Below are 19,697 nucleotides of genomic sequence, written 5' to 3'. Positions count from 1 at the left end.
TAAGACTAATGTTGAACATGTCATATGTGTCAGTGTTGTTACAATGTTTTGTTAAGGCTTATATCATTCTTTCATTCTAATGGCATGTCTTGTTAATGCTAATGTAATGTTTTACATGACATTCCTTGAATCTTGTGTCATGACACTCCACCCCATGCCCCCAAACCCATGACATTTCATTCCAAGAAATTTCCAACAATCCTTGCCATGAAATTCTACTGCATCTTCTTCCGGTAAACATCACATGTTATTTCGTGTAATTCAGTTGAATCCGATTCAATCAAAATGTCCAATTTTTTCTGAAATGTCATGATTTGAAATTCCAAGTGCCATAGAATCCCATACATTGCATTAAAGTGTAACTATAAAGGTCATGTACTGCAGGTCAGTGTTACTTTAATGTTTGGTTAATTCTAGCATGAACTGAATTGCAGTGCTTTGTCAACATTGCTGAATTTCTGGATAAACTTGCCAGAGGGTTAAAGACTCTAGCTTGAGCCCGCAGCCAAAGGTTAGGTTTGTCAGAAGTGGGATTCGAACCCACGCCTCCAGGGGAGACTGCGACCTGAACGCAGCGCCTTAGACCGCTCGGCCATCCTGACATGATGGCTAGTGGTCAGCTGGCCACTTCGACCTACACGGAATGGCAGATGATCTAGAATCTAGGGCTTCACCGCTCACCCGAGCCAGAGCACATGCCTCGTTGGCACAGTTAGGCAGCGCGTCAGTCTCATAATCTGAAGGTCGTGAGTTCGATCCTCACACGGGGCAGAATGGTGCTTTTTGATACACAGAACCGTGTAAATAAAGGAGCTGCTTTCTGTATTCCCTTTTATGCCTTTGTCCATTTCTTCATATGCACTGTAATTGAAATCCAGTGTTTTTTTAAGACTAATGTTGAACAAATGCAGTAATAGTATTACTATCATATTCATGTCATATGTGTCAGTGTTGTTACAATGTTTTGTTAAGGCTTATATCATTCTTTCATTCTAATGGCATGTCTTGTTAATGCTAATGTAATGTTTTACATGACATTCCTTGAATTGCAGTGCTTTGTCAACATTACTGCATTTCTGGATAAACTTGCCAGAGGGTTAAAGAACCTAGCTTGAGCCCGCAGCCAAAGGTTAGGTTTGTCAGAAGTGGGTTTCTAAACCACGCCTCCAGGGGTGATTGCGATCTGAACGCAGCGCATTAGACCGCTTGGCCATCCTGACATGATGGTCAGTGGTGAGCAGCATTTTTGGACCTACACGGAATGGCAGGTGATCTAGAGTCTAGGGGTCAACGCCCACCCGAGTCAGAGCACATGCCACGTTGGCGCAGTTAGGCAGCGCGTCAGTCTCATAATCTGTCATTTCTTCATATGCACTGTAATTGAAATCCAGTGTTTTTTTAAGACTAATGTTGAACAAATGCAGTAATAGTATTACTCTCATATTCATGTCATATGTGTCAGTGTTGTTACAATGTTTTGTTAAGGCTTATATCATTCTTTCATTCTAATGGCATGTCTTGTTAATGCTAATGTAATGTTTTACATGACATTCCTTGAATCTTGTGTCATGACACTCCACCCCATGCCCCCAAACCCATGACATTTCATTCCAAGAAATTTCCAACAATCCTTGCCATGAAATTCTACTGCATCTACTGCATTCCTTGAATCTTGTGTCATGACACTCCACCCCATGCCCCCAAACCCATGACATTTCATTCCAAGAAATTTCCAAGAATCCTTGCCATGAAATTCTACTGCATCTACTGCATTCCTTGAATCTTGTGTCATGACACTCCACCCCATGCCCCCAAACCCATGACATTTCATTCCAAGAAATTTCCAAGAATCCTTGCCATGAAATTCTACTGCATCTTCTTCCGGTAAACATCACAACATGTCATTTCGTGAAATTCAGTTGAATCCGATTCAATCAACATGTCCATTTTTTTCTGAAATGTCATGACTTGAAATTCCAAGTGCCATAGAATCCCATACATTGCACTAAAGTGTTACTATAAAGGTCATGTACTGCAGGTCAGTGTTACTTTAATTTTTGGTTAATTCTAGCATGAACTGAATTGCAGTGCTTTGTCAACATTACTGCATTTCTGGATAAACTTGCCAGAGGGTTAAATAACCTAGCTTGAGCCCGCAGCCAAAGGTTAGGTTTGTCAGAAGTGGGATTCGAACCCACGCCTCCAGGGGAGACTGCGACCTGAACGCAGCGCCTTAGACCGCTCGGCCATCCTGACATGACGGCCAGTGGTCAGCTGGCCACTTCCAACTACACGGAATGGCAGATGATCTAGAATCTAGGGCTTCACCGTTCACCCGAGGCAGAGCACATGCCTCGTTGGCACAGTTAGGCAGCGCGTCAGTCTCATAATCTGAAGGTCGTGAGTTCGAGCCTCACACGGGGCAGAATGGTTCTTTTTGATACACGGGACCGTGTAAATAAAGGAGCTGCTTTCTGTATTCCCTTTTATGTCTTTGTCCATTTCTTCATATGCACTGTAATTGAAATCCAGTGTTTTTTTAAGACTAATGTTGAACAAATGCAGTAATAGTATTACTCTCACATTCATGTCATATGTGTCAATGTTGTTACAATGTTTTGTTAAGGCTTATATCATTCTTTCATTCTAATGGCATGTCTTGTTAATGCTAATGTAATGTTTTACATGACATTCCTTGAATCTTGTGTCATGACACTCCACCCCATGCCCCCAAACCCATGACATTTCATTCCAAGAAATTTCCAAGAATCCTTGCCATGAAATTCTACTGCATCTTCTTCCGGTAAACATCACAACATGTCATTTTGTGAAATTCAGTTGAATCCGATTCAATCAACATGTCAATTTTTTCTGAAATGTCATGACTTGAAATTCCAAGTGCCATAGAATCCCATACATTGCACTAAAGTGTTACTATAAAGGTCATGTACTGCAGGTCAGTGTTACTTTAATGTTTGGTTAATTCTAGCATGAACTGAATTGCAGTGCTTTTTCAACATTACTGCATTTCTGGATAAACTTGCCAGAGGGTTAAAGACTCTAGCTTGAGCCCGCAGCCAAAGGCTTGGTTTGTCAGAAGTGGGATTCGAACCCACGCCTCCAGGGGAGACTGCGACCTGAACGCAGCGCCTTAGACCGCTCGGCCATCCTGACATGACGGCCAGTGGTCAGCTGGCCACTTCCACCTACACGGAATGGCAGATGATCTAGAATCTAGGGCTTCACCGCTCACCCGAGTCAGAGCACATGCCTCGTTGGCACAGTTAGGCAGCGCGTCAGTCTCATAATCTGAAGGTCGTGAGTTCGAGCCTCACACGGGGCAGAATGGTGCTTTTTGATACACGGAACCGTGTACATAAAGGAGCTGCTTTCTGTATTCCCTTTTATGCCTTTGTCCATTTCTTCATATGCACTGTAATTGAAATCCAGTGTTTTTTTAAGACTAATGTTGAACAAATGCAGTAATAGTATTACTCTCATATTCATGTCATATGTGTCAGTGTTGTTACAATGTTTTGTTAAGGCTTATATCATTCTTTCATTCTAATGGCATGTCTTGTTAATGCTAATGTAATGTTTTACATGACATTCCTTGAATCTTGTGTCATGACACTCCACCCCATGCCCCCAAACCCATGACATTTCATTCCAAGAAATTTCCAACAATCCTTGCCATGAAATTCTACTGCATCTTCTTCCGGTAAACATCACATGTTATTTCGTGTAATTCAGTTGAATCCGATTCAATCAAAATGTCCAATTTTTTCTGAAATGTCATGACTTGAAATTCCAAGTGCCATAGAATCCCATACATTGCATTAAAGTGTTACTATAAAGGTCATGTACTGCAGGTCAGTGTTACTTTAATGTTTGGTTAATTCTAGCATGAACTGAATTGCAGTGCTTTGTCAACATTGCTGAATTTCTGGATAAACTTGCCAGAGGGTTAAAGACTCTAGCTTGAGCCCGCAGCCAAAGGTTAGGTTTGTCAGAAGTGGGATTCGAACCCACGCCTCCAGGGGAGACTGCGACCTGAACGCAGCGCCTTAGACCGCTCGGCCATCCTGACATGACGGCTAGTGGTCAGCTGGCCACTTCGACCTACACGGAATGGCAGATGATCTAGAATCTAGGGCTTCACCGCTCACCCGAGTCAGAGCACATGCCTCGTTGGCACAGTTAGGCAGCGCGTCAGTCTCATAATCTGAAGGTCGTGAGTTTGATCCTCACACGGGGCAGAATGGTGCTTTTTGATACACAGAACCGTGTAAATAAAGGAGCTGCTTTCTGTATTCCCTTTTATGCCTTTGTCCATTTCTTCATATGCACTGTAATTGAAATCCAGTGTTTTTTTAAGACTAATGTTGAACAAATGCAGTAATAGTATTACTATCATATTCATGTCATATGTGTCAGTGTTGTTACAATGTTTTGTTAAGGCTTATATCATTCTTTCATTCTAATGGCATGTCTTGTTAATGCTAATGTAATGTTTTACATGACATTCCTTGAATTGCAGTGCTTTGTCAACATTACTGCATTTCTGGATAAACTTGCCAGAGGGTTAAAGAACCTAGCTTGAGCCCGCAGCCAAAGGTTAGGTTTGTCAGAAGTGGGTTTCTAAACCACGCCTCCAGGGGTGATTGCGATCTGAACGCAGCGCATTAGACCGCTTGGCCATCCTGACATGATGGTCAGTGGTGAGCAGCATTTTTGGACCTACACGGAATGGCAGGTGATCTAGAGTCTAGGGGTCAACGCCCACCCGAGTCAGAGCACATGCCACGTTGGCGCAGTTAGGCAGCGCGTCAGTCTCATAATCTGTCATTTCTTCATATGCACTGTAATTGAAATCCAGTGTTTTTTTAAGACTAATGTTGAACAAATGCAGTAATAGTATTACTCTCATATTCATGTCATATGTGTCAGTGTTGTTACAATGTTTTGTTAAGGCTTATATCATTCTTTCATTCTAATGGCATGTCTTGTTAATGCTAATGTAATGTTTTACATGACATTCCTTGAATCTTGTGTCATGACACTCCACCCCATGCCCCCAAACCCATGACATTTCATTCCAAGAAATTTCCAACAATCCTTGCCATGAAATTCTACTGCATCTACTGCATTCCTTGAATCTTGTGTCATGACACTCCACCCCATGCCCCCAAACCCATGACATTTCATTCCAAGAAATTTCCAAGAATCCTTGCCATGAAATTCTACTGCATCTACTGCATTCCTTGAATCTTGTGTCATGACACTCCACCCCATGCCCCCAAACCCATGACATTTCATTCCAAGAAATTTCCAAGAATCCTTGCCATGAAATTCTACTGCATCTTCTTCCGGTAAACATCACAACATGTCATTTCGTGAAATTCAGTTGAATCCGATTCAATCAACATGTCCATTTTTTTCTGAAATGTCATGACTTGAAATTCCAAGTGCCATAGAATCCCATACATTGCACTAAAGTGTTACTATAAAGGTCATGTACTGCAGGTCAGTGTTACTTTAATTTTTGGTTAATTCTAGCATGAACTGAATTGCAGTGCTTTGTCAACATTACTGCATTTCTGGATAAACTTGCCAGAGGGTTAAATAACCTAGCTTGAGCCCGCAGCCAAAGGTTAGGTTTGTCAGAAGTGGGATTCGAACCCACGCCTCCAGGGGAGACTGCGACCTGAACGCAGCGCCTTAGACCGCTCGGCCATCCTGACATGACGGCCAGTGGTCAGCTGGCCACTTCCAACTACACGGAATGGCAGATGATCTAGAATCTAGGGCTTCACCGTTCACCCGAGGCAGAGCACATGCCTCGTTGGCACAGTTAGGCAGCGCGTCAGTCTCATAATCTGAAGGTCGTGAGTTCGAGCCTCACACGGGGCAGAATGGTTCTTTTTGATACACGGGACCGTGTAAATAAAGGAGCTGCTTTCTGTATTCCCTTTTATGTCTTTGTCCATTTCTTCATATGCACTGTAATTGAAATCCAGTGTTTTTTTAAGACTAATGTTGAACAAATGCAGTAATAGTATTACTCTCACATTCATGTCATATGTGTCAATGTTGTTACAATGTTTTGTTAAGGCTTATATCATTCTTTCATTCTAATGGCATGTCTTGTTAATGCTAATGTAATGTTTTACATGACATTCCTTGAATCTTGTGTCATGACACTCCACCCCATGCCCCCAAACCCATGACATTTCATTCCAAGAAATTTCCAAGAATCCTTGCCATGAAATTCTACTGCATCTTCTTCCGGTAAACATCACAACATGTCATTTTGTGAAATTCAGTTGAATCCGATTCAATCAACATGTCAATTTTTTCTGAAATGTCATGACTTGAAATTCCAAGTGCCATAGAATCCCATACATTGCACTAAAGTGTTACTATAAAGGTCATGTACTGCAGGTCAGTGTTACTTTAATGTTTGGTTAATTCTAGCATGAACTGAATTGCAGTGCTTTTTCAACATTACTGCATTTCTGGATAAACTTGCCAGAGGGTTAAAGACTCTAGCTTGAGCCCGCAGCCAAAGGCTTGGTTTGTCAGAAGTGGGATTCGAACCCACGCCTCCAGGGGAGACTGCGACCTGAACGCAGCGCCTTAGACCGCTCGGCCATCCTGACATGACGGCCAGTGGTCAGCTGGCCACTTCCACCTACACGGAATGGCAGATGATCTAGAATCTAGGGCTTCACCGCTCACCCGAGTCAGAGCACATGCCTCGTTGGCACAGTTAGGCAGCGCGTCAGTCTCATAATCTGAAGGTCGTGAGTTCGAGCCTCACACGGGGCAGAATGGTGCTTTTTGATACACGGAACCGTGTACATAAAGGAGCTGCTTTCTGTATTCCCTTTTATGCCTTTGTCCATTTCTTCATATGCACTGTAATTGAAATCCAGTGTTTTTTTAAGACTAATGTTGAACAAATGCAGTAATAGTATTACTCTCATATTCATGTCATATGTGTCAGTGTTGTTACAATGTTTTGTTAAGGCTTATATCATTCTTTCATTCTAATGGCATGTCTTGTTAATGCTAATGTAATGTTTTACATGACATTCCTTGAATCTTGTGTCATGACACTCCACCCCATGCCCCCAAACCCATGACATTTCATTCCAAGAAATTTCCAACAATCCTTGCCATGAAATTCTACTGCATCTTCTTCCGGTAAACATCACATGTTATTTCGTGTAATTCAGTTGAATCCGATTCAATCAAAATGTCCAATTTTTTCTGAAATGTCATGACTTGAAATTCCAAGTGCCATAGAATCCCATACATTGCATTAAAGTGTTACTATAAAGGTCATGTACTGCAGGTCAGTGTTACTTTAATGTTTGGTTAATTCTAGCATGAACTGAATTGCAGTGCTTTGTCAACATTGCTGAATTTCTGGATAAACTTGCCAGAGGGTTAAAGACTCTAGCTTGAGCCCGCAGCCAAAGGCTTGGTTTGTCAGAAGTGGGATTCGAACCCACGCCTCCAGGGGAGACTGCGACCTGAACGCAGCGCCTTAGACCGCTCGGCCATCCTGACATGACGGCCAGTGGTCAGCTGGCCACTTCCACCTACACGGAATGGCAGATGATCTAGAATCTAGGGCTTCACCGCTCACCCGAGTCAGAGCACATGCCTCGTTGGCACAGTTAGGCAGCGCGTCAGTCTCATAATCTGAAGGTCGTGAGTTCGAGCCTCACACGGGGCAGAATGGTGCTTTTTGATACACGGAACCGTGTACATAAAGGAGCTGCTTTCTGTATTCCCTTTTATGCCTTTGTCCATTTCTTCATATGCACTGTAATTGAAATCCAGTGTTTTTTTAAGACTAATGTTGAACAAATGCAGTAATAGTATTACTCTCATATTCATGTCATATGTGTCAGTGTTGTTACAATGTTTTGTTAAGGCTTATATCATTCTTTCATTCTAATGGCATGTCTTGTTAATGCTAATGTAATGTTTTACATGACATTCCTTGAATCTTGTGTCATGACACTCCACCCCATGCCCCCAAACCCATGACATTTCATTCCAAGAAATTTCCAACAATCCTTGCCATGAAATTCTACTGCATCTTCTTCCGGTAAACATCACATGTTATTTCGTGTAATTCAGTTGAATCCGATTCAATCAAAATGTCCAATTTTTTCTGAAATGTCATGACTTGAAATTCCAAGTGCCATAGAATCCCATACATTGCATTAAAGTGTTACTATAAAGGTCATGTACTGCAGGTCAGTGTTACTTTAATGTTTGGTTAATTCTAGCATGAACTGAATTGCAGTGCTTTGTCAACATTGCTGAATTTCTGGATAAACTTGCCAGAGGGTTAAAGACTCTAGCTTGAGCCCGCAGCCAAAGGTTAGGTTTGTCAGAAGTGGGATTCGAACCCACGCCTCCAGGGGAGACTGCGACCTGAACGCAGCGCCTTAGACCGCTCGGCCATCCTGACATGACGGCTAGTGGTCAGCTGGCCACTTCGACCTACACGGAATGGCAGATGATCTAGAATCTAGGGCTTCACCGCTCACCCGAGTCAGAGCACATGCCTCGTTGGCACAGTTAGGCAGCGCGTCAGTCTCATAATCTGAAGGTCGTGAGTTCGATCCTCACACGGGGCAGAATGGTGCTTTTTGATACACAGAACCGTGTAAATAAAGGAGCTGCTTTCTGTATTCCCTTTTATGCCTTTGTCCATTTCTTCATATGCACTGTAATTGAAATCCAGTGTTTTTTTAAGACTAATGTTGAACAAATGCAGTAATAGTATTACTATCATATTCATGTCATATGTGTCAGTGTTGTTACAATGTTTTGTTAAGGCTTATATCATTCTTTCATTCTAATGGCATGTCTTGTTAATGCTAATGTAATGTTTTACATGACATTCCTTGAATTGCAGTGCTTTGTCAACATTACTGCATTTCTGGATAAACTTGCCAGAGGGTTAAAGAACCTAGCTTGAGCCCGCAGCCAAAGGTTAGGTTTGTCAGAAGTGGGTTTCTAAACCACGCCTCCAGGGGTGATTGCGATCTGAACGCAGCGCATTAGACCGCTTGGCCATCCTGACATGATGGTCAGTGGTGAGCAGCATTTTTGGACCTACACGGAATGGCAGGTGATCTAGAGTCTAGGGGTCAACGCCCACCCGAGTCAGAGCACATGCCACGTTGGCGCAGTTAGGCAGCGCGTCAGTCTCATAATCTGTCATTTCTTCATATGCACTGTAATTGAAATCCAGTGTTTTTTTAAGACTAATGTTGAACAAATGCAGTAATAGTATTACTCTCATATTCATGTCATATGTGTCAGTGTTGTTACAATGTTTTGTTAAGGCTTATATCATTCTTTCATTCTAATGGCATGTCTTGTTAATGCTAATGTAATGTTTTACATGACATTCCTTGAATCTTGTGTCATGACACTCCACCCCATGCCCCCAAACCCATGACATTTCATTCCAAGAAATTTCCAACAATCCTTGCCATGAAATTCTACTGCATCTACTGCATTCCTTGAATCTTGTGTCATGACACTCCACCCCATGCCCCCAAACCCATGACATTTCATTCCAAGAAATTTCCAAGAATCCTTGCCATGAAATTCTACTGCATCTACTGCATTCCTTGAATCTTGTGTCATGACACTCCACCCCATGCCCCCAAACCCATGACATTTCATTCCAAGAAATTTCCAAGAATCCTTGCCATGAAATTCTACTGCATCTTCTTCCGGTAAACATCACAACATGTCATTTCGTGAAATTCAGTTGAATCCGATTCAATCAACATGTCCATTTTTTTCTGAAATGTCATGACTTGAAATTCCAAGTGCCATAGAATCCCATACATTGCACTAAAGTGTTACTATAAAGGTCATGTACTGCAGGTCAGTGTTACTTTAATTTTTGGTTAATTCTAGCATGAACTGAATTGCAGTGCTTTGTCAACATTACTGCATTTCTGGATAAACTTGCCAGAGGGTTAAATAACCTAGCTTGAGCCCGCAGCCAAAGGTTAGGTTTGTCAGAAGTGGGATTCGAACCCACGCCTCCAGGGGAGACTGCGACCTGAACGCAGCGCCTTAGACCGCTCGGCCATCCTGACATGACGGCCAGTGGTCAGCTGGCCACTTCCAACTACACGGAATGGCAGATGATCTAGAATCTAGGGCTTCACCGTTCACCCGAGGCAGAGCACATGCCTCGTTGGCACAGTTAGGCAGCGCGTCAGTCTCATAATCTGAAGGTCGTGAGTTCGAGCCTCACACGGGGCAGAATGGTTCTTTTTGATACACGGGACCGTGTAAATAAAGGAGCTGCTTTCTGTATTCCCTTTTATGTCTTTGTCCATTTCTTCATATGCACTGTAATTGAAATCCAGTGTTTTTTTAAGACTAATGTTGAACAAATGCAGTAATAGTATTACTCTCACATTCATGTCATATGTGTCAATGTTGTTACAATGTTTTGTTAAGGCTTATATCATTCTTTCATTCTAATGGCATGTCTTGTTAATGCTAATGTAATGTTTTACATGACATTCCTTGAATCTTGTGTCATGACACTCCACCCCATGCCCCCAAACCCATGACATTTCATTCCAAGAAATTTCCAAGAATCCTTGCCATGAAATTCTACTGCATCTTCTTCCGGTAAACATCACAACATGTCATTTTGTGAAATTCAGTTGAATCCGATTCAATCAACATGTCAATTTTTTCTGAAATGTCATGACTTGAAATTCCAAGTGCCATAGAATCCCATACATTGCACTAAAGTGTTACTATAAAGGTCATGTACTGCAGGTCAGTGTTACTTTAATGTTTGGTTAATTCTAGCATGAACTGAATTGCAGTGCTTTTTCAACATTACTGCATTTCTGGATAAACTTGCCAGAGGGTTAAAGACTCTAGCTTGAGCCCGCAGCCAAAGGCTTGGTTTGTCAGAAGTGGGATTCGAACCCACGCCTCCAGGGGAGACTGCGACCTGAACGCAGCGCCTTAGACCGCTCGGCCATCCTGACATGACGGCCAGTGGTCAGCTGGCCACTTCCACCTACACGGAATGGCAGATGATCTAGAATCTAGGGCTTCACCGCTCAACCGAGTCAGAGCACATGCCTCGTTGGCACAGTTAGGCAGCGCGTCAGTCTCATAATCTGAAGGTCGTGAGTTCGAGCCTCACACGGGGCAGAATGGTGCTTTTTGATACACGGAACCGTGTACATAAAGGAGCTGCTTTCTGTATTCCCTTTTATGCCTTTGTCCATTTCTTCATATGCACTGTAATTGAAATCCAGTGTTTTTTTAAGACTAATGTTGAACAAATGCAGTAATAGTATTACTCTCATATTCATGTCATATGTGTCAGTGTTGTTACAATGTTTTGTTAAGGCTTATATCATTCTTTCATTCTAATGGCATGTCTTGTTAATGCTAATGTAATGTTTTACATGACATTCCTTGAATCTTGTGTCATGACACTCCACCCCATGCCCCCAAACCCATGACATTTCATTCCAAGAAATTTCCAACAATCCTTGCCATGAAATTCTACTGCATCTTCTTCCGGTAAACATCACATGTTATTTCGTGTAATTCAGTTGAATCCGATTCAATCAAAATGTCCAATTTTTTCTGAAATGTCATGACTTGAAATTCCAAGTGCCATAGAATCCCATACATTGCATTAAAGTGTTACTATAAAGGTCATGTACTGCAGGTCAGTGTTACTTTAATGTTTGGTTAATTCTAGCATGAACTGAATTGCAGTGCTTTGTCAACATTGCTGAATTTCTGAATAAACTTGCCAGAGGGTTAAAGACTCTAGCTTGAGCCCGCAGCCAAAGGTTAGGTTTGTCAGAAGTGGGATTCGAACCCACGCCTCCAGGGGAGACTGCGACCTGAACGCAGCGCCTTAGACCGCTCGGCCATCCTGACATGACGGCTAGTGGTCAGCTGGCCACTTCGACCTACACGGAATGGCAGATGATCTAGAATCTAGGGCTTCACCGCTCACCCGAGTCAGAGCACATGCCTCGTTGGCACAGTTAGGCAGCGCGTCAGTCTCATAATCTGAAGGTCGTGAGTTCGATCCTCACACGGGGCAGAATGGTGCTTTTTGATACACAGAACCGTGTAAATAAAGGAGCTGCTTTCTGTATTCCCTTTTATGCCTTTGTCCATTTCTTCATATGCACTGTAATTGAAATCCAGTGTTTTTTTAAGACTAATGTTGAACAAATGCAGTAATAGTATTACTATCATATTCATGTCATATGTGTCAGTGTTGTTACAATGTTTTGTTAAGGCTTATATCATTCTTTCATTCTAATGGCATGTCTTGTTAATGCTAATGTAATGTTTTACATGACATTCCTTGAATTGCAGTGCTTTGTCAACATTACTGCATTTCTGGATAAACTTGCCAGAGGGTTAAAGAACCTAGCTTGAGCCCGCAGCCAAAGGTTAGGTTTGTCAGAAGTGGGTTTCTAAACCACGCCTCCAGGGGTGATTGCGATCTGAACGCAGCGCATTAGACCGCTTGGCCATCCTGACATGATGGTCAGTGGTGAGCAGCATTTTTGGACCTACACGGAATGGCAGGTGATCTAGAGTCTAGGGGTCAACGCTCACCCGAGTCAGAGCACATGCCACGTTGGCGCAGTTAGGCAGCGCGTCAGTCTCATATTCTGTCATTTCTTCATATGCACTGTAATTGAAATCCAGTGTTTTTTTAAGACTAATGTTGAACAAATGCAGTAATAGTATTACTCTCATATTCATGTCATATGTGTCAGTGTTGTTACAATGTTTTGTTAAGGCTTATATCATTCTTTCATTCTAATGGCATGTCTTGTTAATGCTAATGTAATGTTTTACATGACATTCCTTGAATCTTGTGTCATGACACTCCACCCCATGCCCCCAAACCCATGACATTTCATTCCAAGAAATTTCCAACAATCCTTGCCATGAAATTCTACTGCATCTACTGCATTCCTTGAATCTTGTGTCATGACACTCCACCCCATGCCCCCAAACCCATGACATTTCATTCCAAGAAATTTCCAAGAATCCTTGCCATGAAATTCTACTGCATCTTCTTCCGGTAAACATCACAACATGTCATTTCGTGAAATTCAGTTGAATCCGATTCAATCAACATGTCAATTTTTTCTGAAATGTCATGACTTGAAATTCCAAGTGCCATAGAATCCAATACATTGCACTAAAGTGTTACTATAAAGGTCATGTACTGCAGGTCAGTGTTACTTTAATGTTTGGTTAATTCTAGCATGAACTGAATTGCAGTGCTTTGTCAACATTACTGCATTTCTGGATAAACTTGCCAGAGGGTTAAAGACTCTAGCTTGAGCCCGCAGCCAAAGGTTAGGTTTGTCAGAAGTGGGATTCGAACCCACGCCTCCAGGGGAGACTGCGACCTGAACGCAGCGCCTTAGACCGCTCGGCCATCCTGAAATGACGGCCAGTGGACAGCAGCATTTTTGCACCTACACGGAATGGCAGATGATCTAGAATCTACGGCTTCACCGCTCACCCGTGTCAGAGCACATGCCTCGTTGGCACAGTTAGGCAGCGCGTCAGTCTCATAATCTGAAGGTCGTGAGTTCGATCCTCACACGGGGCAGAATGGTGCTTTTTGATACACAGAACCGTGTAAATAAAGGAGCTGCTTTCTGTATTCCCTTTTATGCCTTTGTCCATTTCTTCATATGCACTGTAATTGAAATCCAGTGTTTTTTTAAGACTAATGTTGAACATGTCATATGTGTCAGTGTTGTTACAATGTTTTGTTAAGGCTTATATCATTCTTTCATTCTAATGGCATGTCTTGTTAATGCTAATGTAATGTTTTACATGACATTCCTTGAATCTTGTGTCATGACACTCCACCCCATGCCCCCAAACCCATGACATTTCATTCCAAGAAATTTCCAACAATCCTTGCCATGAAATTCTACTGCATCTTCTTCCGGTAAACATCACCGGCCACTTCGCCACTTCGACCTACACGGAATGGCAGATGATCTAGAATCTAGGGCTTCACCGCTCACCCGAGTCAGAGCACATGCCTCGTTGGCACAGTTAGGCAGCGCGTCAGTCTCATAATCTGAAGGTCGTGAGTTCGATCCTCACACGGGGCAGAATGGTGCTTTTTGATACACAGAACCGTGTAAATAAAGGAGCTGCTTTCTGTATTCCCTTTTATGCCTTTGTCCATTTCTTCATATGCACTGTAATTGAAATCCAGTGTTTTTTTAAGACTAATGTTGAACAAATGCAGTAATAGTATTACTATCATATTCATGTCATATGTGTCAGTGTTGTTACAATAATTTGTTAAGGCTTATATCATTCTTTCATAATAATGGCATGTCTTGTTAATGCTAATGTAATGTTTTACATGACATTCCTTGAATCTTGTGTCATGACACTCCACCCCATGCCCCCAAACCCATGACATTTCATTCCAAGAAATTTCCAACAATCCTTGCCATGAAATTCTACTGCATCTACTGCATTCCTTGAATCTTGTGTCATGACACTCCACCCCATGCCCCCAAACCCATGACATTTCATTCCAAGAAATTTCCAAGAATCCTTGCCATGAAATTCTACTGCATCTTCTTCCGGTAAACATCACAACATGTCATTTCGTGAAATTCAGTTGAATCCGATTCAATCAACATGTCAATTTTTTCTGAAATGTCATGACTTGAAATTCCAAGTGCCATAGAATCCAATACATTGCACTAAAGTGTTACTATAAAGGTCATGTACTGCAGGTCAGTGTTACTTTAATGTTTGGTTAATTCTAGCATGAACTGAATTGCAGTGCTTTGTCAACATTACTGCATTTCTGGATAAACTTGCCAGAGGGTTAAAGACTCTAGCTTGAGCCCGCAGCCAAAGGTTAGGTTTGTCAGAAGTGGGATTCGAACCCACGCCTCCAGGGGAGACTGCGACCTGAACGCAGCGCCTTAGACCGCTCGGCCATCCTGACATGACGGCCAGTGGACAGCAGCATTTTTGCACCTACACGGAATGGCAGATGATCTAGAATCTAGGGCTTCACCGCTCACCCAAGTCAGAGCACATGCCTCGTTGGCGCAGTTAGGCAGCGCGTCAGTCTCATAATCTGAAGGTCGTGAGTTCGAGCCTCACACGGGGCAGAATGGTTCTTTTTGATACACGGGACCGTGTAAATAAAGGAGCTGCTTTCTGTATTCCCTTTTATGTCTTTGTCCATTTCTTCATATGCACTGTAATTGAAATCCAGTGTTTTTTTAAGACTAATGTTGAACAAATGCAGTAATAGTATTACTCTCATATTCATGTCATATGTGTCAGTGTTGTTACAATGTTTTGTTAAGGCTTATATCATTCTTTCATTCTAATGGCATGTCTTGTTAATGCTAATGTAATGTTTTACATGACATTCCTTGAATCTTGTGTCATGACACTCCACCCCATGCCCCCAAACCCATGACATTTCATTCCAAGAAATTTCCAACAATCCTTGCCATGAAATTCTACTGCATCTTCTTCCGGTAAACATCACATGTTATTTCGTGTAATTCAGTTGAATCCGATTCAATCAAAATGTCCAATTTTTTCTGAAATGTCATGACTTGAAATTCCAAGTGCCATAGAATCCCATACATTGCATTAAAGTGTTACTATAAAGGTCATGTACTGCAGGTCAGTGTTACTTTAATGTTTGGTTAATTCTAGCATGAACTGAATTGCAGTGCTTTGTCAACATTGCTGAATTTCTGGATAAACTTGCCAGAGGGTTAAAGACTCTAGCTTGAGCCCGCAGCCAAAGGTTAGTTTGTCAGAAGTGGGATTCGAACCCACGCCTCCAGGGGAGACTGCGACCTGAACGCAGCGCCTTAGACCGCTCGGCCATCCTGACATGACGGCTAGTGGTCAGCTGGCCACTTCCACCTACACGGAATGGCAGATGATCTAGAATCTAGGGCTTCACCGCTCACCCGTGTCAGAGCACATGCCTCGTTCGCACAGTTAGGCAGCGCGTCAGTCTCATAATCTGAAGGTCGTGAGTTCGATCCTCACACGGGGCAGAATGGTGCTTTTTGATACACAGAACCGTGTAAATAAAGGAGCTGCTTTCTGTATTCCCTTTTATGCCTTTGTCCATTTCTTCATATGCACTGTAATTGAAATCCAGTGTTTTTTTAAGACTAATGTTGAACAAATGCAGTAATAGTATTACTATCATATTCATGTCATATGTGTCAGTGTTGTTACAATGTTTTGTTAAGGCTTATATCATTCTTTCATTCTAATGGCATGTCTTGTTAATGCTAATGTAATGTTTTACATGACATTCCTTGAATCTTGTGTCATGACACTCCACCCCATGCCCCCAAACCCATGACATTTCATTCCAAGAAATTTCCAACAATCCTTGCCATGAAATTCTACTGCATCTTCTTCCGGTAAACATCACATGTTATTTCGTGTAATTCAGTTGAATCCGATTCAATCAAAATGTCCAATTTTTTCTGAAATGTCATGATTTGAAATTCCAAGTGCCATAGAATCCCATACATTGCATTAAAGTGTAACTATAAAGGTCATGTACTGCAGGTCAGTGTTACTTTAATGTTTGGTTAATTCTAGCATGAACTGAATTGCAGTGCTTTGTCAACATTGCTGAATTTCTGGATAAACTTGCCAGAGGGTTAAAGACTCTAGCTTGAGCCCGCAGCCAAAGGTTAGGTTTGTCAGAAGTGGGATTCGAACCCACGCCTCCAGGGGAGACTGCGACCTGAACGCAGCGCCTTAGACCGCTCGGCCATCCTGACATGATGGCTAGTGGTCAGCTGGCCACTTCGACCTACACGGAATGGCAGATGATCTAGAATCTAGGGCTTCACCGCTCACCCGAGCCAGAGCACATGCCTCGTTGGCACAGTTAGGCAGCGCGTCAGTCTCATAATCTGAAGGTCGTGAGTTCGATCCTCACACGGGGCAGAATGGTGCTTTTTGATACACAGAACCGTGTAAATAAAGGAGCTGCTTTCTGTATTCCCTTTTATGCCTTTGTCCATTTCTTCATATGCACTGTAATTGAAATCCAGTGTTTTTTTAAGACTAATGTTGAACAAATGCAGTAATAGTATTACTATCATATTCATGTCATATGTGTCAGTGTTGTTACAATGTTTTGTTAAGGCTTATATCATTCTTTCATTCTAATGGCATGTCTTGTTAATGCTAATGTAATGTTTTACATGACATTCCTTGAATTGCAGTGCTTTGTCAACATTACTGCATTTCTGGATAAACTTGCCAGAGGGTTAAAGAACCTAGCTTGAGCCCGCAGCCAAAGGTTAGGTTTGTCAGAAGTGGGTTTCTAAACCACGCCTCCAGGGGTGATTGCGATCTGAACGCAGCGCATTAGACCGCTTGGCCATCCTGACATGATGGTCAGTGGTGAGCAGCATTTTTGGACCTACACGGAATGGCAGGTGATCTAGAGTCTAGGGGTCAACGCCCACCCGAGTCAGAGCACATGCCACGTTGGCGCAGTTAGGCAGCGCGTCAGTCTCATAATCTGTCATTTCTTCATATGCACTGTAATTGAAATCCAGTGTTTTTTTAAGACTAATGTTGAACAAATGCAGTAATAGTATTACTCTCATATTCATGTCATATGTGTCAGTGTTGTTACAATGTTTTGTTAAGGCTTATATCATTCTTTCATTCTAATGGCATGTCTTGTTAATGCTAATGTAATGTTTTACATGACATTCCTTGAATCTTGTGTCATGACACTCCACCCCATGCCCCCAAACCCATGACATTTCATTCCAAGAAATTTCCAACAATCCTTGCCATGAAATTCTACTGCATCTACTGCATTCCTTGAATCTTGTGTCATGACACTCCACCCCATGCCCCCAAACCCATGACATTTCATTCCAAGAAATTTCCAAGAATCCTTGCCATGAAATTCTACTGCATCTACTGCATTCCTTGAATCTTGTGTCATGACACTCCACCCCATGCCCCCAAACCCATGACATTTCATTCCAAGAAATTTCCAAGAATCCTTGCCATGAAATTCTACTGCATCTTCTTCCGGTAAACATCACAACATGTCATTTCGTGAAATTCAGTTGAATCCGATTCAATCAACATGTCAATTTTTTCTGAAATGTCATGACTTGAAATTCCAAGTGCCATAGAATCCAATACATTGCACTAAAGTGTTACTATAAAGGTCATGTACTGCAGGTCAGTGTTACTTTAATGTTTGGTTAATTCTAGCATGAACTGAATTGCAGTGCTTTGTCAACATTACTGCATTTCTGGATAAACTTGCCAGAGGGTTAAAGACTCTAGCTTGAGCCCGCAGCCAAAGGTTAGGTTTGTCAGAACTGGGATTCGAACCCACGCCTCCAGGGGAGACTGCAACCTGAACACAGCGCCTTAGACCGCTCGGCCATCCTGACATGACGGCCAGTGGACAGCAGCATTTTTGCACCTACACGGAATGGCAGATGATCTAGAATCTAGGGCTTCACCGCTCACCCAAGTCAGAGCACATGCCTCGTTGGCGCAGTTAGGCAGCGCGTCAGTCTCATAATCTGAAGGTCGTGAGTTCGAGCCTCACACGGGGCAGAATGGTGCTTTTTGATACACGGGACCGTGTAAATAAAGGAGCTGCTTTCTGTATTCCCTTTTATGTCTTTGTCCATTTCTTCATATGCACTGTAATTGAAATCCAGTGTTTTTTTAAGACTAATGTTGAACAAATGCAGTAATAGTATTACTCTCACATTCATGTCATATGTGTCAATGTTGTTACAATGTTTTGTTAAGGCTTATATCATTCTTTCATTCTAATGGCATGTCTTGTTAATGCTAATGTAATGTTTTACATGACATTCCTTGAATCTTGTGTCATGACACTCCACCCCATGCCCCCAAACCCATGACATTTCATTCCAAGAAATTTCCAAGAATCCTTGCCATGAAATTCTACTGCATCTTCTTCCGGTAAACATCACAACATGTCATTTCGTGAAATTCAGTTGAATCCGATTCAATCAACATGTCAATTTTTTCTGAAATGTCATGACTTGAAATTCCAAGTGCCATAGAATCCAATACATTGCACTAAAGTGTTACTATAAAGGTCATGTACTGCAGGTCAGTGTTACTTTAATGTTTGGTTAATTTTAGCATGAACTGAATTGCAGTGCTTTGTCAACATTACTGCATTTCTGGATAAACTTGCCAGAGGGTTAAAGACTCTAGCTTGAGCCCGCAGCCAAAGGTTAGGTTTGTCAGAAGTGGGATTCGAACCCACGCCTCCAGGGGAGACTGCGACCTGAACGCAGCGCCTTAGACCGCTCGGCCATCCTGACATGACGGCCAGTGGACAGCAGCATTTTTGCACCTACACGGAATGGCAGATGATCTAGAATCTAGGGCTTCACCGCTCACCCAAGTCAGAGCACATGCCTCGTTGGCGCAGTTAGGCAGCGCGTCAGTCTCATAATCTGAAGGTCGTGAGTTCGAGCCTCACACGGGGCAGAATGGTTCTTTTTGATACACGGGACCGTGTAAATAAAGGAGCTGCTTTCTGTATT

At 42.3% G+C, this 19,697-nt stretch overlaps 34 non-coding genes across 34 annotated transcripts; 17 read left to right on the top strand and 17 right to left on the bottom strand.

Moving 5' to 3' along the window:
* Positions 1-519: 519 nt before the first annotated feature.
* trnal-cag (transfer RNA leucine (anticodon CAG)) lies at positions 520-602 on the bottom strand. Its single transcript has one exon. It is a non-coding gene; the product is annotated as a tRNA-Leu (tRNA).
* A 95-nt stretch (positions 603-697) lies between these two features.
* On the top strand, positions 698-771 carry trnam-cau (transfer RNA methionine (anticodon CAU)). The gene has a single exon. It is a non-coding gene; the product is annotated as a tRNA-Met (tRNA).
* Positions 772-2,173: 1,402 nt separating this feature from the next.
* Positions 2,174-2,256, bottom strand: trnal-cag (transfer RNA leucine (anticodon CAG)). The gene has a single exon. It is a non-coding gene; the product is annotated as a tRNA-Leu (tRNA).
* A 95-nt stretch (positions 2,257-2,351) lies between these two features.
* Positions 2,352-2,425, top strand: trnam-cau (transfer RNA methionine (anticodon CAU)). The gene has a single exon. It is a non-coding gene; the product is annotated as a tRNA-Met (tRNA).
* Positions 2,426-3,091: 666 nt separating this feature from the next.
* On the bottom strand, positions 3,092-3,174 carry trnal-cag (transfer RNA leucine (anticodon CAG)). Its single transcript has one exon. It is a non-coding gene; the product is annotated as a tRNA-Leu (tRNA).
* Positions 3,175-3,269: 95 nt separating this feature from the next.
* Positions 3,270-3,343, top strand: trnam-cau (transfer RNA methionine (anticodon CAU)). Its single transcript has one exon. It is a non-coding gene; the product is annotated as a tRNA-Met (tRNA).
* A 664-nt stretch (positions 3,344-4,007) lies between these two features.
* On the bottom strand, positions 4,008-4,090 carry trnal-cag (transfer RNA leucine (anticodon CAG)). Its single transcript has one exon. It is a non-coding gene; the product is annotated as a tRNA-Leu (tRNA).
* A 95-nt stretch (positions 4,091-4,185) lies between these two features.
* trnam-cau (transfer RNA methionine (anticodon CAU)) lies at positions 4,186-4,259 on the top strand. Its single transcript has one exon. It is a non-coding gene; the product is annotated as a tRNA-Met (tRNA).
* Positions 4,260-5,661: 1,402 nt separating this feature from the next.
* On the bottom strand, positions 5,662-5,744 carry trnal-cag (transfer RNA leucine (anticodon CAG)). Its single transcript has one exon. It is a non-coding gene; the product is annotated as a tRNA-Leu (tRNA).
* Positions 5,745-5,839: 95 nt separating this feature from the next.
* trnam-cau (transfer RNA methionine (anticodon CAU)) lies at positions 5,840-5,913 on the top strand. The gene has a single exon. It is a non-coding gene; the product is annotated as a tRNA-Met (tRNA).
* Positions 5,914-6,579: 666 nt separating this feature from the next.
* Positions 6,580-6,662, bottom strand: trnal-cag (transfer RNA leucine (anticodon CAG)). The gene has a single exon. It is a non-coding gene; the product is annotated as a tRNA-Leu (tRNA).
* Positions 6,663-6,757: 95 nt separating this feature from the next.
* On the top strand, positions 6,758-6,831 carry trnam-cau (transfer RNA methionine (anticodon CAU)). The gene has a single exon. It is a non-coding gene; the product is annotated as a tRNA-Met (tRNA).
* Positions 6,832-7,495: 664 nt separating this feature from the next.
* trnal-cag (transfer RNA leucine (anticodon CAG)) lies at positions 7,496-7,578 on the bottom strand. Its single transcript has one exon. It is a non-coding gene; the product is annotated as a tRNA-Leu (tRNA).
* Positions 7,579-7,673: 95 nt separating this feature from the next.
* Positions 7,674-7,747, top strand: trnam-cau (transfer RNA methionine (anticodon CAU)). Its single transcript has one exon. It is a non-coding gene; the product is annotated as a tRNA-Met (tRNA).
* A 664-nt stretch (positions 7,748-8,411) lies between these two features.
* trnal-cag (transfer RNA leucine (anticodon CAG)) lies at positions 8,412-8,494 on the bottom strand. Its single transcript has one exon. It is a non-coding gene; the product is annotated as a tRNA-Leu (tRNA).
* Positions 8,495-8,589: 95 nt separating this feature from the next.
* On the top strand, positions 8,590-8,663 carry trnam-cau (transfer RNA methionine (anticodon CAU)). The gene has a single exon. It is a non-coding gene; the product is annotated as a tRNA-Met (tRNA).
* Positions 8,664-10,065: 1,402 nt separating this feature from the next.
* trnal-cag (transfer RNA leucine (anticodon CAG)) lies at positions 10,066-10,148 on the bottom strand. The gene has a single exon. It is a non-coding gene; the product is annotated as a tRNA-Leu (tRNA).
* Positions 10,149-10,243: 95 nt separating this feature from the next.
* Positions 10,244-10,317, top strand: trnam-cau (transfer RNA methionine (anticodon CAU)). Its single transcript has one exon. It is a non-coding gene; the product is annotated as a tRNA-Met (tRNA).
* A 666-nt stretch (positions 10,318-10,983) lies between these two features.
* trnal-cag (transfer RNA leucine (anticodon CAG)) lies at positions 10,984-11,066 on the bottom strand. The gene has a single exon. It is a non-coding gene; the product is annotated as a tRNA-Leu (tRNA).
* A 95-nt stretch (positions 11,067-11,161) lies between these two features.
* Positions 11,162-11,235, top strand: trnam-cau (transfer RNA methionine (anticodon CAU)). The gene has a single exon. It is a non-coding gene; the product is annotated as a tRNA-Met (tRNA).
* A 664-nt stretch (positions 11,236-11,899) lies between these two features.
* On the bottom strand, positions 11,900-11,982 carry trnal-cag (transfer RNA leucine (anticodon CAG)). Its single transcript has one exon. It is a non-coding gene; the product is annotated as a tRNA-Leu (tRNA).
* A 95-nt stretch (positions 11,983-12,077) lies between these two features.
* Positions 12,078-12,151, top strand: trnam-cau (transfer RNA methionine (anticodon CAU)). Its single transcript has one exon. It is a non-coding gene; the product is annotated as a tRNA-Met (tRNA).
* Positions 12,152-13,441: 1,290 nt separating this feature from the next.
* Positions 13,442-13,524, bottom strand: trnal-cag (transfer RNA leucine (anticodon CAG)). The gene has a single exon. It is a non-coding gene; the product is annotated as a tRNA-Leu (tRNA).
* A 95-nt stretch (positions 13,525-13,619) lies between these two features.
* On the top strand, positions 13,620-13,693 carry trnam-cau (transfer RNA methionine (anticodon CAU)). The gene has a single exon. It is a non-coding gene; the product is annotated as a tRNA-Met (tRNA).
* Positions 13,694-14,136: 443 nt separating this feature from the next.
* Positions 14,137-14,210, top strand: trnam-cau (transfer RNA methionine (anticodon CAU)). The gene has a single exon. It is a non-coding gene; the product is annotated as a tRNA-Met (tRNA).
* A 777-nt stretch (positions 14,211-14,987) lies between these two features.
* trnal-cag (transfer RNA leucine (anticodon CAG)) lies at positions 14,988-15,070 on the bottom strand. Its single transcript has one exon. It is a non-coding gene; the product is annotated as a tRNA-Leu (tRNA).
* A 95-nt stretch (positions 15,071-15,165) lies between these two features.
* On the top strand, positions 15,166-15,239 carry trnam-cau (transfer RNA methionine (anticodon CAU)). Its single transcript has one exon. It is a non-coding gene; the product is annotated as a tRNA-Met (tRNA).
* Positions 15,240-15,902: 663 nt separating this feature from the next.
* Positions 15,903-15,985, bottom strand: trnal-cag (transfer RNA leucine (anticodon CAG)). Its single transcript has one exon. It is a non-coding gene; the product is annotated as a tRNA-Leu (tRNA).
* Positions 15,986-16,818: 833 nt separating this feature from the next.
* On the bottom strand, positions 16,819-16,901 carry trnal-cag (transfer RNA leucine (anticodon CAG)). The gene has a single exon. It is a non-coding gene; the product is annotated as a tRNA-Leu (tRNA).
* A 95-nt stretch (positions 16,902-16,996) lies between these two features.
* trnam-cau (transfer RNA methionine (anticodon CAU)) lies at positions 16,997-17,070 on the top strand. The gene has a single exon. It is a non-coding gene; the product is annotated as a tRNA-Met (tRNA).
* A 1,401-nt stretch (positions 17,071-18,471) lies between these two features.
* Positions 18,472-18,554, bottom strand: trnal-cag (transfer RNA leucine (anticodon CAG)). The gene has a single exon. It is a non-coding gene; the product is annotated as a tRNA-Leu (tRNA).
* Positions 18,555-18,649: 95 nt separating this feature from the next.
* Positions 18,650-18,723, top strand: trnam-cau (transfer RNA methionine (anticodon CAU)). Its single transcript has one exon. It is a non-coding gene; the product is annotated as a tRNA-Met (tRNA).
* A 666-nt stretch (positions 18,724-19,389) lies between these two features.
* On the bottom strand, positions 19,390-19,472 carry trnal-cag (transfer RNA leucine (anticodon CAG)). Its single transcript has one exon. It is a non-coding gene; the product is annotated as a tRNA-Leu (tRNA).
* Positions 19,473-19,567: 95 nt separating this feature from the next.
* On the top strand, positions 19,568-19,641 carry trnam-cau (transfer RNA methionine (anticodon CAU)). The gene has a single exon. It is a non-coding gene; the product is annotated as a tRNA-Met (tRNA).
* The last annotated feature ends 56 nt before the right edge of the window (positions 19,642-19,697 follow it).

This window comes from Siphateles boraxobius, unplaced genomic scaffold (assembly GCF_051911475.1).
Source record: "Siphateles boraxobius isolate OS27281-9 unplaced genomic scaffold, OSU_SipBor_1 42, whole genome shotgun sequence".
In the NCBI taxonomy this organism is placed as follows: Eukaryota; Metazoa; Chordata; class Actinopteri; order Cypriniformes; family Leuciscidae; genus Siphateles; species Siphateles boraxobius.
Note: the sequence above shows the minus strand (reverse complement) of the source record. Positions and strands in the feature narration are given on the sequence as shown.